The sequence below is a fragment of the Nerophis ophidion genome, linkage group LG28 (assembly GCF_033978795.1).
Source record: "Nerophis ophidion isolate RoL-2023_Sa linkage group LG28, RoL_Noph_v1.0, whole genome shotgun sequence".
NCBI classification, from domain to species: Eukaryota; Metazoa; Chordata; class Actinopteri; order Syngnathiformes; family Syngnathidae; genus Nerophis; species Nerophis ophidion.
This window is the reverse complement of record NC_084638.1, coordinates 4,842,354-4,857,353: the sequence shown is the minus strand read 5'-3', so window position 1 is coordinate 4,857,353 and position 15,000 is coordinate 4,842,354. Positions and strand designations below refer to the sequence as shown.

Here is a 15,000-nt window from a genome sequence, read left to right as displayed (position 1 = left end):
CCAACTTAATCACGCAATGAACGTTAAGGAATCTCCCCCGGCGTGATGCATCACTGCGTAAATAGACGATCTCCGTGCGGTACAAAGACGCCACAGAACGGACGCTAGCGGCTTCATAGCCGCGTGCCTGGTTTTGGGCTCCGGACCCCGCGAACAATCGGACATATTCACCCCGGAGTATATTCGGCCTTTTGTCCGAGAGCTCCCCGGGCGTCGAACACGTCAGCGCCGGCCCGTCCGCGGCTGACGTGCCGGGGCTGTCACTCCACACGCCGGCCGGGACACCGGAAACGAGGAGCTCGGATTGACAGGTACGTGAACGCACCTCGAGTCACGTTTAAATATGCTGACGTCATTTTCACTTTTAAGTGTCTTAGTATAGTTTACGGGTTAAAAAAAAAAAAAAAAAAAAGCACGTTTGAAGTTTATTAGGCGGGGATAATTAGTCAACAGGTGTTGTCAAACATTTTGTGAACTTTTAACATTTTGAACTTTTAACTAGAAGAGGCAATGAATGTAGTGAAGTGAATTATATTTATGTAGCGCTTTTTCTCTAATGACTCAAAGCGCTTTACATAGTGAAACCCGATATCTAATTTTTTACATTCAAACCAGTGTGGGTGGCACGAAAGGGTCTTAATTGCTCAAGGACACTACAGCAGTGACTAGGGGATCGAACCTGGAACCCTTAAGTTGCTGGCCCGGGTTACTCTACCAAACGAGCTATACCGCCCCATGTAGTATGCGTGTAAGAATAGTTTGAATGGTTTCAATGTTGTAAAGTTTTAATTACCCCGGAAAAACGGAATTTGGTTGGTGTTGGAATTGTTTCATTCGGGTAAGAAACATGGCTTCCCTCAGAGACACTGGCGCTCAACACACCCATGGCCACACCCCTCTGACTTTCAGGTACCATATAATCTCACTAAAACACTACTAACACAATAAGCAGATAAAGGATTTTCCAGGATTATCCTAGTAAATGTGTTTAATGACATCTGAGTCGCTCCCACTGCCCTTGTCTTTTTTTTCCTAGTCTTTCACTCTCACTTTCCTCATCCACGAATCTTTCATCCTCGCTCAAATTAATGGAGAAATCGTCGCTTTCTCGGTCCGAATCGCTCTCGCTGCTGGTGGCCATGATTGTAAACAATGCTCAGATGTGAGGAGCTCCACAACCCGTGACGTCACGCGCACACCGTCTGCTACTTCCGGTACAGGCTAGGCTTTTTTTATTAGCGACCAAAAGTTGCAAAATTTATCGTGGATGTTCTCTACTAAATCCTTTCAGCAGAAATATGGCAATATGGCGAAATGATCAAGTATGACACATAGAATGGACCTGCTATCCCCGTTTAAATAAGAACATCTCATTTCAGTAGGCCTTTAAAGTGGTGACAGTTTTTAATTGAGAAAAATCTTGGAATTTGGGGAAAACTGGAATTTGGTTTGGAACTTGGGAAAGTGTTAGTTTGAATGTCCAGCATGAGTGGAATGTGTTGATGTTGGAATGGTTTGAATAGGTTGAAAAATGTGGGAATTGTGCAACTTGGAAAATAGCCCCATTTATTTCAATGGGAACTTCCTGGAAATTTGGTAAAAAAGCGATATTTTTTGAAAATGATTTAGCATGAATGAGCTGAATTGGTTGATGTTGGATTTTTTTAAGTCGGGCAAGAAAAGTTAAAGCCCCACTGAAAGCCACTACTAGCGACCATGCAGTCTGATAGTTTATATATCAATGATGAAATATTAACATTGCAACACATGCCAATACGGCCTTTTTAGTTTACTAAATTACAATTTTAAATTCTGCGTGAAGTATCCTGTTGAAAACATCACGGTATGATGACATCATTTGTTGCAGCCCCGATCCCAGCTATAACTCGGCTGCTTTAATCGCATAATTACACAGTATTATGGACACCGTGTTGCTGATTTTTTTCAATTAATAATGGAGACGTCAAAGAAGAAAGACGTAGGTGGGAAGCGGTGTATTGCGGCAGCCTTTAGCAACACAAACACAGCCGGGGTTTCCTTGTTTACATTCCCGAAAGATGACGGTGAAGCTTTACTATGGAACAGAGCGGTCAAGCGAACATGGTTCCTTACCACATGTAGGTTTCGGTGAGAAAATTGTGGTAATAAGTCGGCTCTTACCGTAGGCATGAGCGGAGAGCTTGCGTCGTTCCTCGTGCACCTGTCAAAGAGGCAGCTGCGGACTCTCTTGCCTCCTCCGACCGGCCGCCCCCGAACGTGGGATGCTTCTACCATGGAGGATGGGAAAAAAAACAAAAAATCTCAGCCCGACCCCAACGGCTGCCTTTGCTTCGCCTCGTCGAGAAAAGTGGCTCCCCTCAGAGACACTGGCGGTGAAGTGAAGTGAAGTGAATTATATTTATATAGCGCTTTTCTGAAGTGACTCAAAGCGCTTTACATAGTGACACCTAATATCTAAGTTACATTTAAACCAGTGTGGCGGTCACCACAACCATGGCCACACCCCTCCAACTTTCAGGTACGACTATATAATCTCACTAAAACACTAGTAACACAATAAGCAGATAAGGGATTTTCCAGGATTATCCTAGTAAATGTGTTTAATGACATCTGAGTCGCTCCCACTGCCCTCGTCTTTTTTTCCCTAGTCTTTCACTCTCACTTTCCTCATCCACGAATCTTTCATCCTCGCTCAAATTAATGGAGAAATCCTCGCTTTCTCGGTCCGAATCGCTCTCGCTGCTGGTGGCCATGATTGTAAACAATGTTCAGATGTGAGGAGCTACACAACCCGTGACGTCATGCGCACATCGTCTGCTACTTCCGGTACAGGCAAGGCTTTTTTGTTAGCGACCAAAAGTTGCGAACTTTATCGTGGATGTTCTCTACTAAATCCTTTCAGCAAAAATATGGCAATATGGCGAAATGATCAAGTATGACACATAGAATGGACCTGCTATCCCCGTTTAAATAAGAAAATCTCATTTCAGTAGGACTTTAAAGTGGAAACAGTTTTTAATTGAGAAAATCCTGAAATTTTGGGAAAACGGGAATTTGGTTTGGAATTTAAGAAAGTGTTAGTTTGAATGTCCAGCTTGAGTGGAATGTGTTGATGTTGGAATGGTTTGAATAGGTTGAAAAATGTGGGAATTGTGCAACTTGGAAAAATGTCCCTGTGAACGACTCCAGCCAAAGCTGTGTGGGTTGCATGGACCAATTAGGAAGGGCATCGCGTCGGGCAGATTTGACTCTTTTATTTTTTTAAATAAATGATTTGTCTGCGTCGATCGGGCCGCTTTTCAGCTCCTCCTCCTCCGCTGCTTGTCTCGGCCCGCTTTTCAGCTGCCGGTGACGTCGTCTTCCTCTGGGTCTCATTCTCCGATCGCTCGTGGTTTTCTTCTGCTGCAGGCCTACCATGAATGGATAAACGTGTACCCCGACTTAAACAAGTTGAAAAACTTATTCGGGTGTTACCATTTAGTGGCCAATTGTACGGAATATGTACTGAACTGTGCAATCTACTAATAAAAGTATCAATCAATCAATTCTGCGGACACTCCACCTCTTCACCCCGATCTTTCCTCCTTCTCCCCTTTTATATATTGAGAGGAGATAGCCGGTGTGTTTGTCACGCACCTGATTTTGATCGCTGCAGCGTCGCTCCAGGCACGCCCTGCCTCTCCATTCCTGTGCATTCTCCGCCTCCTGGCCGCCATCTTGAGCCGGGCCAAGGCGTGTCCCGCTCCGATGTCAGCTCCGCCTCTCCACAGTCCATTTCATTGCAATAGGAGCTTCCTGGAAAGTGGGGAATCTTGGGAAAAAGCGGGATTTTTTTGGAAAATGATTAGGAGCATGAATGAGCTGAATTGGTTGATGTTGGAATTCTTTAAATCGGGCAAGAAATGTTGAAGTAGTAACCGCTTGTAATCAAGAAAATCCTGGAATTTCGGGAAAATTAGGAATTTTTTGTAGTTGCAAGTTTAACCAACTCGGTTTTTGTCCTAAATTTGCTGAAGCGTTTTGACGGTTGAAATGGGTTGAAAAATGTGAACGGAGTAGTCGAACTTAAGAAGGGTGGAAATAGGTTACCCAAAAACAGGAATTCCTGGAAATGTGTTGAATGTACAAAATGCTAGTTTGAATGTCCAGGATGAGTGGAATGTGTTGATGGTGGAATGGTTTGAGTAGGTTGAAAAATGTGGGAATTGTGCAACTTAGAATAATGTCCCTGTGAACGACTCCAGCCAACACTGTGTGGGTTGCATGGACCAGTTAGGAAGGGCATCGCGTCGAGCAGGTTCGACTCTTTTATTTTTTTCAAATAATGATTTGTCTGCGTCGATCGGGCCGCTTTTCAGCTGCCGGTGACGTCGTCTTCCTCCGGAATGTGGAAAAATGCTAGTTTGAATGTCCAGGATGAGTTGAAGGTGGAATGGTTTGAAGAATGTGGGAATTGTGGAAGTTTGGAAAATTGCTGATTCATTTTTAATAGGGAAAATGCCCCAAAAAATGAATTATGGGAAATCCGCAATCCAATTTTTTTATTTGAAGTGGAGGACACAATTCCCGAACAGGCTGAATATTTTGAAGCTGGAATGGTCTGAATCAGGTGGAAAATGTGGAAAGTTGTCGAATTTTGAAAGACGTCTCCTTGTGAATTCCAGGAAAAGCCAGAATTTTTATTGATAATTTTGAAAAAAAATTGAATGGTACAAATGAGTTGAAGTGGTTCGTTTTGAACATTTTCAAATCGGTTGAGAAATGTTGAAGTAGTGACCTGTTGAATCGAGAAATGGTGTTACGGAATTTTGCGAAAACTGGGAATTTTTCCAGTTAACAAAAAACAACTTAAAAGGAATATTTGGACGATGGAACGATTTGAAGTGGGTTGAAAAATCTGGAAGGAGCAGTCGCTAGAAAAAAGGGTGGAAATTGGGCTTTTGGAAAACCCGGAATTCTGGAAAATCCTGGAATTTTTTGGAATTTTTCAAAAAGGAAATTTGAAGTTTCAGAATGGTGGAATGTGTTAAAGGTGTATATAATTATTTAATAAGTTGTCGGTGTAAAGCAGGGGTCAGCAACCTTTTTGAAACCAAGAGCTACTTCTTTGGTACTGATTAATGCCAAGGGCTACCAGTTTGATACACACTTAAAAAAATTGCCAGAAATAGCCAATTTGCTCAATTTACCTTTAATAAATACGTCTATATATATATATATATATATATATATATATATATATATATATATATGTATGTATGTATGTATGTATGTATGTATGTATATATATATATGTATGTATATATATATATGTATGTATATATATATATATGTATGTATGTATATATATATATATATGTATATATATATATATATGTATGTATGTATATATGTATATATATATATATATATATATATGTATGTATGTATATATATACATATATATGTATGTATATATATATATATATATATATATATATGTATGTATATATATATATATAGATTTATTATATATAGAAAAATTGGTATTTCTGTCGTACATTTTTTTTCCTTTTACGGAAGGTTTTTTTGTAGAGAATAAATGATGAAAAACACACTTAATTTAACGGTTTAAAAGAGGAAAAAAGTGGAAAATTAAATTTAGTTTATCTTCAATTTCTACTCTTTAAAATTCAAAATTCAACCGGAAAAAAGAAGAGGAAAAACTAGCAAATTCGAATCTTTTTGAAAAAATTTAACAAATATTTTATGGAACATCATTAGTCATTTTTCCTGCTTACGATTAATTTTAGAATTTTGATGACATGTTTTAAATAGGTTAAAATCCAATCTGCACTTTGTTAGAATATATAACAAATTGGACCAAGCTATATTTCTAACAAAGACAAATCATTTTTTCTTCTACATTTTCCAGAACAAAAATGTTAAAATAAATTCAAAAGACTTTGAAATAAGATTTAAATTTGATTCTACAGATTTTCTAGATTTGCCAGAATAATTTATTTGAATTTTAATCATAATAAGTTTGAATAAATATTTCGCAAATATTCTTCGTCGAAAAAACAGAAGCTAAAATGAAGCATTAAATGAAAATGTATTTATTATTCTTTACAATAAAAAACAAAAACAAAACTTGAACATTGATTTAAATTGTCAGTAAAGAAGAGGAAGGAATTTAAAAGGTAAAAAGGTATATGTGTTTAAAAATCCTAAAATCATTTTTAAGGTTGTATTTTTTCTCTAAAATTGTCTTTCTGAAAGTTATAAGAAGCAAAGTAAAAAAATAAATAAATGAATTTATTTAAACAAGTGAAGACCAAGTCTTTAAAATATTTTCTTGGATTTTCAAATTCTATTTGAGTTTTGTCTCTTTTAGAATTAAAAATGTCCAGCAAAGCGAGACCAGCTTGCTAGTAAATAAATTAAATTGAAAAAAATAGAGGCGGCTCACTGGTAAGTGCTGCTATTTGAGCTCTTTTTAGAACAGGCCAGCGGGCGACTCATCTGGTCCTTACGGGCGACCTGGTGCCTCCCTGCTTGGCACCCCGCAACAGTGGTTGGAATTGGGGGTTAAATCATCAAAAATGATACTCGGGCGTGGCCCCCGCTGCTGCTCACTGCTCCCCTCACCTCCCAGGGGGTCATCAAGGGGGATGGGTCAAATGCAGAGAATAATTTCGCCTCACCTCGTGTGTGTGTGACGATCATTGGTACTTTTTAAACTTTATTTATTTCAGTCTAAATGTGTAAAAAGCTGCGATGAGATGGCGACTTGTCCAGGGTGTGCCCCGCCTTCCGCCCGAATGCAGCTGTGATAGGCTCCAGCGACCCCCCCCGCTACCCCAAAAGGGACAAGCGGTAGTTTTATAGGAGCTTTTCTTGTTTAAACCAGCTGTAATGTGACATCGACCCACACATATAAACACACCGGGTGTAAGGTTCGAGGCTTTAAGGTGACGGAACATAGCTCTCCGCTTCCTGCCTCACACACGAAGGCACGAGGTGGCGGTTGTTTCTTTACCGCCGTCACACGCGTATCCTGTCCTCTGTTATCTGCAGAAGTAATCATCGTGGTTTTTTTAATCCTCTTTATCTCGCATTATACAATCCATTTGGAGATAAAAGTCATGTTGTGTCGGTGTATTTACACCCTGAAGGTTGCCAGTGATTGACAAGTAAAATCCAATCAACACACCGTCTCAGGACCAGAAAAAAACTCAACCCAATGGGATGACAATGAGAAACCTTGGAGGGGACCCCAACCTCCCCATAGTGGATCTAGCATAATAGTGTGAGAGTCCAGTCCATAGTGGATCTAACATAATACTGTGAGAGTCCAGTCCATAGTGGATCTAACATAAAAGTGAGAGTCCAGTCCATAGTGGAGCTAACATAATAGTGAGAGTCCAGTCCATAGTGGATCTAACATAATATTGTGAGAGTCCAGTCCATAGTGGATTTAACATAATTGTGTGAGAGTCCAGTCCATAGTGGATCTAACATAATAGTGAGAGAGTCCAGTCCAGAGTGGATTTAACATAATAGTGTGAGAGTCCAGTCCATAGTGGATCTAACATAAGTGTGAGAGTCCAGTCCATAGTGGATCTAACATAATAGTGTGAGAGTCCAGTCCATAGTGGATCTAACATAATAGTGTGAGAGTCCAGTTCCATAGTGGATCTAACATAATAGTGAGTCCAGTCCATAGTGGATTTAACATAATAGTGTGAGAGTCCAGTCCAGAGTGGATCTAACATAATAGTGTGAGAGTCCAGTCCATTGTGGATCTAACATAATAGTGTGAGAGTCCAGTCCATAGTGGATTTAACATAATAGTGTGAGAGTCCAGTCCATAGTGGATCGAGCATAATAGTGAGAGTCCAGTCCATAGTGGATCTAACATAATAGTGTGAGAGTCCAGTCCAGAGTGGATCTAACATAAGTGAGAGTCCAGTCCATAGTGGATCCAACATAATAGTGTGTGAGTCCAGTCCATAGTGGATCTAACATAATAGTGTGAGAGTCCAGTCCATAGTGGATCTAACATAATATTGGGAGAGTCCAGTCCATAGTGGATCTAACATAATACTGAGAGTCCAGTCCATAGTGGATTTAACATAATAGTGTGAGAGTCCAGTCCATAGTGGATCTAACATAATAGTGTGAGAGTCCAGTCCATAGTGGATCTAACATAATACTGTGAGAGTCCAGTCCATAGTGGATCTAACATAAAAGTGAGAGTCCAGTCCATAGTGGATCTAACATAATAGTGTGAGAGTCCAGTCCATAGTGGATCTAACATAAAAGTGAGAGTCCAGTCCATAGTGGATCTAACATAATAGTGAGTCCAGTCCATAGTGGATTTAACATAATATAGTGAGAGTCCAGTCCATAGTGGATCTAACATAAAAGTGAGAGTCCAGTCCATAGTGGATTTAACATAATAGTGTGATAGTCCAGTCCATAGTGGATCTAACATAATAGTGTGAGAGTCCAGTCCATAGTGGATCTAACATAATAATGTGAGAGTCCAGTCCATAGTGGATCTAACATAATAATGTGAGAGTCCAGTCCAGAGTGGATCTAACATAATAGTGTGAGAGTCCAGTCCATTGTGGATCTAACATAATAGTGTGAGAGTCCAGTCCATAGTGGATTTAACATAATAGTGTGAGAGTCCAGTCCATAGTGGATCGAGCATAATAGTGAGAGTCCAGTCCATAGTGGATCTAACATAATAGTGTGAGAGTCCAGTCCAGAGTGGATCTAACATAAGTGAGAGTCCAGTCCATAGTGGATCCAACATAATAGTGTGTGAGTCCAGTCCATAGTGGATCTAACATAATAGTGTGAGAGTCCAGTCCATAGTGGATCTAACATAATATTGGGAGAGTCCAGTCCATAGTGGATCTAACATAATACTGAGAGTCCAGTCCATAGTGGATTTAACATAATAGTGTGAGAGTCCAGTCCATAGTGGATCTAACATAATAGTGTGAGAGTCCAGTCCATAGTGGATCTAACATAATAGTGTGAGAGTCCAGTCCATAGTGGATCTAACATAATGGTGTGAGAGTCCAGTCCATAGTGGATCTAACATAATAGTGTGAGAGTCCAGTCCATAGTGGATCTAACATAATAGTGAGAGTCCAGTCCATAGTGGATCTAACATAATAGTGTGAGAGTCCAGTCCAGAGTGGATCTAACATAATATTGTGAGAGTCCAGTCCATAGTGGATTTAACATAATAGTGTGAGAGTCCAGTCCATAATGGATTTAACATAATTGTGTGAGAGTCCAGTCCATAGTGGATCTAACATAATATTGTGAGAGTCCAGTCCATAGTGGATCTAACATAATATTGTGAGAGTCCAGTCCATAGTGGATTTAACATAATACTGTGAGAGTCCAGTCCATAGTGGATCTAACATAATAGTGTGAGAGTCCAGTCCATAGTGGATCTAACATAATAGTGAGAGTCCAGTCCATAGTGGATCTAACATAATAGTGAGAGTCCAGTCCATAGTGGATTTAACATAATAGTGAGAGTCCAGTCCATAGTGGATCTAACATAATATTGTGAGAGTCCAGTCCATAGTGGATCTAACATAATAGTGTGAGAGTCCAGTCCATAGTGGATTTAACATAATAGTGTGAGAGTCCAGTCCATAGTGGATTTAACATAATGGTGTGAGAGTCCAGTCCATAGTGGATCTAAGATAATGGTGTGAGAGTCCAGTCCATAGTGGATCTAACATAATAGTGTGAGAGTCCAGTCCATAGTGGATTTAACATAATAGTGTGAGAGTCCAGTCCATAGTGGATCTAACATAATGGTGTGAGAGTCCAGTCCATAGTGGATCTAACATAATAGTGTGAGAGTCCAGTCCATAATGGATTTAACATAATTGTGTGAGAGTCCAGTCCATAGTGGATCTAACATAATAGTGAGAGAGTCCAGTCCATAGTGGATCGAGCATAATAGTGAGAGTCCAGTCCATAGTGGATCTAACATAATATTGTGAGAGTCCAATCCATAGTGGATTTAACATAATAGTGTGAGAGTCCAGTCCATAGTGGATCTAACATAATAGTGAGAGAGTCCAGTCCATAGTGGATCGAGCATAATAGTGAGAGTCCAGTCCATAGTGGATCCAACATAATAGTGTGAGAGTCCAGTCCATAGTGGATCTAACATAATAATGTGAGAGTCCAGTCCATAGTGGATCTAACATAATAGTGAGAGAGTCCAGTCCATAGTGGATCGAGCATAATAGTGAGAGTCCAGTCCATAGTGGATCTAACATGATAGTGAGAGTCCAGTCCATAGTGGATTTAACATAATAGTGTGATAGTCCAGTCCATTGTGGATCTAACATAATAGTGAGAGTCCAGTCCATAGTGGATTTAACATAATAGTGTGAGAGTCCAGTCCATAGTGGATCTAACATAATAGTGTGAGAGTCCAGTCCATAGTGGATCTAACATAATAGTGTGAGAGTCCAGTCCATAGTGGATCTAACATAATAGTGTGAGAGCTACAAATACTTCCTGGGACGGCTTGGTTGGGTTTATTGCAGTCACCATCAGTTAGTGTGGAAGATAAGAACTTCCCTCAGCCCAAAGCAAATATTTAAGTTAGGCACAGCTTAATAAATACTTGGATTAATGAGTACATTTTTTATTTTGAGATACATTTTTTGGCCATTTGCCAAAATCGGACACATTTTTTAATTACTGCCATGCTTGATGATAGCCTCTCATTTCATATTGCCTGCTGCATCGTTTATTGTGGCCTACCACAACATTAAGTGGCTCGCCACTAAATTTTATGTGGCCACCAGCGTTATGTCATGTGGCCTGTCACATCATTTACTGTGTCCTGTCACATCATTTGTTGTGGCCTGTCACATCATTTGTTGTGGCCTGTCACATCATTTATTGTGGCTCGCCACGTAATTTTAAGTGACCTGCCGCATCATTTATTGTAGCCTCCCACGTTTTTTTTTTGTGGATCGCCATGTTATTCATGTGGCCTGTCGCATCATTTATCATGGCCTGTCGCATCATTAATTTGGCCTGCTGCATCATGCCATGTGGCCTGTCGCATCATTTATCATGGCCTGCTGCATCATGCCATGTGGCCTGTCGCATCATTTATCATGGCCTGCTGCATCATGCCATGTGGCCTGTCGCATCATTAATGTGGCCTGCTGCATCATGCCAAGTGGCCTGTCGCATCATTATAATGGCCTGTCGCATCATTAATGTGGCCTGCTGCATCATGCCAAGTGGCCTGTCGCATCATTATAATGGCCTGTCGCGTCGTAAATGTGGCCTGTCGCATCATTATAATGGCCTGTCGCGTCGTAAATGTGGCCTGCTGTATCATGCCAAGTGGCCTGTCGCATCATTATAATGGCCTGTCGCGTCGTAAATGTGGCCTGTCGCATCATTATAATGGCCTGTCGCGTCGTAAATGTGGCCTGCTGCATCATGCCAAGTGGCCTGTCGCATCATTATAATGGCCTGTCGCGTCGTAAATGTGGCCTGCTGCATCATGCCAAGTGGCCTGTCGCATCATTATAATGGCCTGTCGTAAATATGGCCTGTCGTAAATGTGGCCTGCTGCATCATGCCAAGTGGCCTGTCGCATCATTATAATGGCCTGTCGTAAATGTGGCCTGCTGCATCATGCCATGTGGCCTGTCGCATCATTTATCATGGCCTGTCGCATCATTATAATGGCCTGTCGCATCATTAATGTGGCCTGCTGCATTATGCCATGTGGCCTGTCGCATCATTATAATGGCCTGTCGCATCATTAAGTGGCCTGCTGCATCATGCCATGTGGCCTGTCGCATCATTTATCATGGCCTGCTGCATCATGCCATGTGGCCTGTCGCATCATTAATGTGGCCTGCTGCATCATGCCAAGTGGCCTGTCGCATCATTATAATGGCCTGTCGCGTCGTAAATGTGGCCTGCTGCATCATGCCAAGTGGCCTGTCGCATCATTATAATGGCCTGTCGTAAATGTGGCCTGCCGCATCATTATAATGTCCTGTAGTAAATGTGGCCTGCTGCATCATGCCAAGTGGCCTGTCGCATCATTTATCATGGCCTGTCGCATCATTTATCATGGCCTGTCGCATCATTAATGTGGCCTGCTGCATCATTATGATGGCCTGTCGCATCATTAAAGTGGCCTGCTGCATTATGCCATGTGGCCTGTCGCATCATTATAATGGCCTGTCGCATCATTAAGTGGCCTGCTGCATCATGCCATATGGCCTGTCGCATCATTTATCATGGCCTGTCGCATCATTAATGTGGCCTGCTGCATCATGCCATGTGGCCTGCTGCATCATGCCATGTGGCCTGTCGCATCATTTATCATGGCCTGTCGCATCATTAATGTGGCCTGCTGCATCATGCCAAGTGGCCTGTCGCATCATTTTTGTGGCTCGCCACATAATTCTGTGATGGCCTGCCGCAACATTTATTGTAGACGTCCGCATCATTTTATGTGGCTCGACATATTATGATATTTGGCCTGCTGTGGTATGTCATGTGACATGCCGCATCATTTATTGAAGCCTGTCGCATCTTTTATTTTGGCCTGTGGGGTCATTTATTGTGGCTCGCCCCGTCATTTTAAGTGGCTCTCCACGTTATGTGGCCTGTCACATCATTTATTGTAGCCTGCCACATCATTTTACGTGGCTCGCCATGGTTAATTATGTGGTCTTTTGCGTCATTTATTGTGGCCTGTTGCATCATCTATCGTAGTTCGCCACGTCATTTTACGTGGCCTGTCGTGTCATTTCTTGTGGCCTCCCACCTCATTGTAAGTGGCTCGCCGTATTATTTTAAGTGGCCCGTCATATCATTTATTACGGCCCGTCGTATCATTTATCGTGGCTCGCCACGTCATTTTACGTGGCTCGCCATGTTAATTATGTGTCCTGTTACGTCATTATTGTGGCCTGTCACATCATATATTGTGGCTCGCCACATAATTTTTTGTGCCGCATCATTTATTGTAGCCACCAACCTCATTTTACGTGGCTCGCCATGTAATTATGTGGCCTCTTATGTCATTTATAGTGGCCTGTCACATCTTTTAGTGTGGCCTGTTTCATCATTTATCGTAGCTCGCCACTTCATTTCATGTGGCCTGCCGCTTCATTTATTGGAGCCTCCCACGTCATTTTACGTTGCTCGCCATGTTATTTTACGTGGCCCATCATATCATTTATCCTGGCCTGTTGCATAATTTATTGTGGCTCACCACGTCATTTTACGTGGCTCGCCATATTATGTGTCCTGTCGCATAATTTACTGTGGCCTGTTGTATCATTTATTCTGGCTTTCCACGTCACTTTACGTGGCTGGCGATGGTAATTATGTGGCCACTCACATCATTTATCATGGTCTGTTGCAATCATTTATTTTCGCTTGCTACATTGTAACCTCCCGCATCATTTATTGTAGCCACCCACGTCATTATAAGTGGCTCGCCATGTTAATTACGTGGCCTGTCGCATAATTTATTGTGGCCCGTCGTATCATTTATTTTGGCCTGTCGCATCATTTATTGTGGCCCGTCGTATCATTTATTTTGGCCTGTCACATCATTCATCATGGTCTGTTGCAATCATTTATTGTCGCTTGCTACATCATTTATGCGACCTGCCGACATTTATTGTAGCCTCCCGCAACATTTATTGTAGCCTCCCACGTCATTCTATGTGGCTCGCCATGTTAATTATGTGGCCTATCACATCATTTATTGTGGCCTGTTGCAATAATTTATTGTCGCTAATCACATCATTTTACATGGCCAGCCGCATCATTTATCGTAGCCTCCCATGTCATTTTATGTGGCTCGCCATGCTATTTTAGGTGGCCTGTCGTATCATTCATTGTCGCTCGCCGTGTCATTTTATGTGGTTTGCCGCATCATTTATTGTAGCCTCCCACGTCATTCTACGTGGCTCGCCATGTTAATTATGTGGCCGGCCACGTCATTTATTGTGGCCTATTGCAATCATTTATTCTGGCTCGCCATGTCATTTTATGTGGCCTGCAGCTTCATTTATTGTAGCCTCTCACATTCTTTTACGTGGTTCGCCATGTTATTTTTTCGTGGCCTGTCGCATCATTTATTGTGGCCTGTTGCATCATTATAGGGGCTCACCACGTCATTTTATGTGGCCTGCCGCGTAATTTTTTGGGGCCTGTTGCAATCATTGTGGCTCGCCAAGTCATTTTAACGTGTCCTGCTTCTTCATTTATTGTAGCCAACCGCATTATTTTACGTGGCTCGCCATGTTATTTAAACGTGGCCTGTTGCATCATTAATAGTGGCCCGTTGTATCATTTATTGTGGCTCGCCATGTCATTTTACCTGGCCTGCAGCTTCATTTATTGTAGCCTCTCACATTCTTTTATGTGGCTCGCCATGTTATTTTTTGTGGCCTGTCACATCATTTATGGTGGCCTGTTGCATCATTATTGTGGCTCACCACATCATTTTAAGTGGCCTGTCGCCTCATTTATTATAGCCTCTCACATAATTTTATGTGGTTCGCCATTTTAATTACATGGCCTGTCACATCATTTATCTTGGCCTGTCACATCATTTTTTTTGGGCTGTTGCAATCATTTATTGTGGCTCGCCAAGTCATTTTAATGTGGCCTACCGCGTCATTTATTGTGGCCACCCGCGTCATTTTACGTGGCTTGCCATGTTAGTTATGTGGCCTGTCACATCATTTATTTTGGCCTGTCGCATCATGTATTATTGCCACCCATCTCATTTATGTGGCTTGCCATGTTATTTTTTATGTGGCCTGTCGCATCATTTATCGTGGCCCATTGTATCATTTATTGTGGCTCGCCATATCATTTTATCTGGCCTGCAGCTTCATTTATTGTAGCCTCTCACATTCTTTTATGTGGCTCGCCATGTTATTTTTTGTGGCCTGTCGCATC

At 41.6% G+C, this 15,000-nt stretch overlaps 1 protein-coding gene across 1 annotated transcript in view; it reads left to right on the top strand.

Moving 5' to 3' along the window:
* tnk2b (tyrosine kinase, non-receptor, 2b) overlaps positions 1 to 15,000 on the top strand; it is a 194,768-nt gene that overhangs the window by 447 nt on the left and 179,321 nt on the right. Inside the window, exon 1 of the mRNA XM_061890341.1 lies at positions 1 to 311. This exon is cut by the window's left edge and continues 447 nt beyond it. The gene's annotated coding sequence lies outside the window, so the exon portion shown is untranslated. The remainder of the gene's footprint in view (positions 312 to 15,000) is intronic.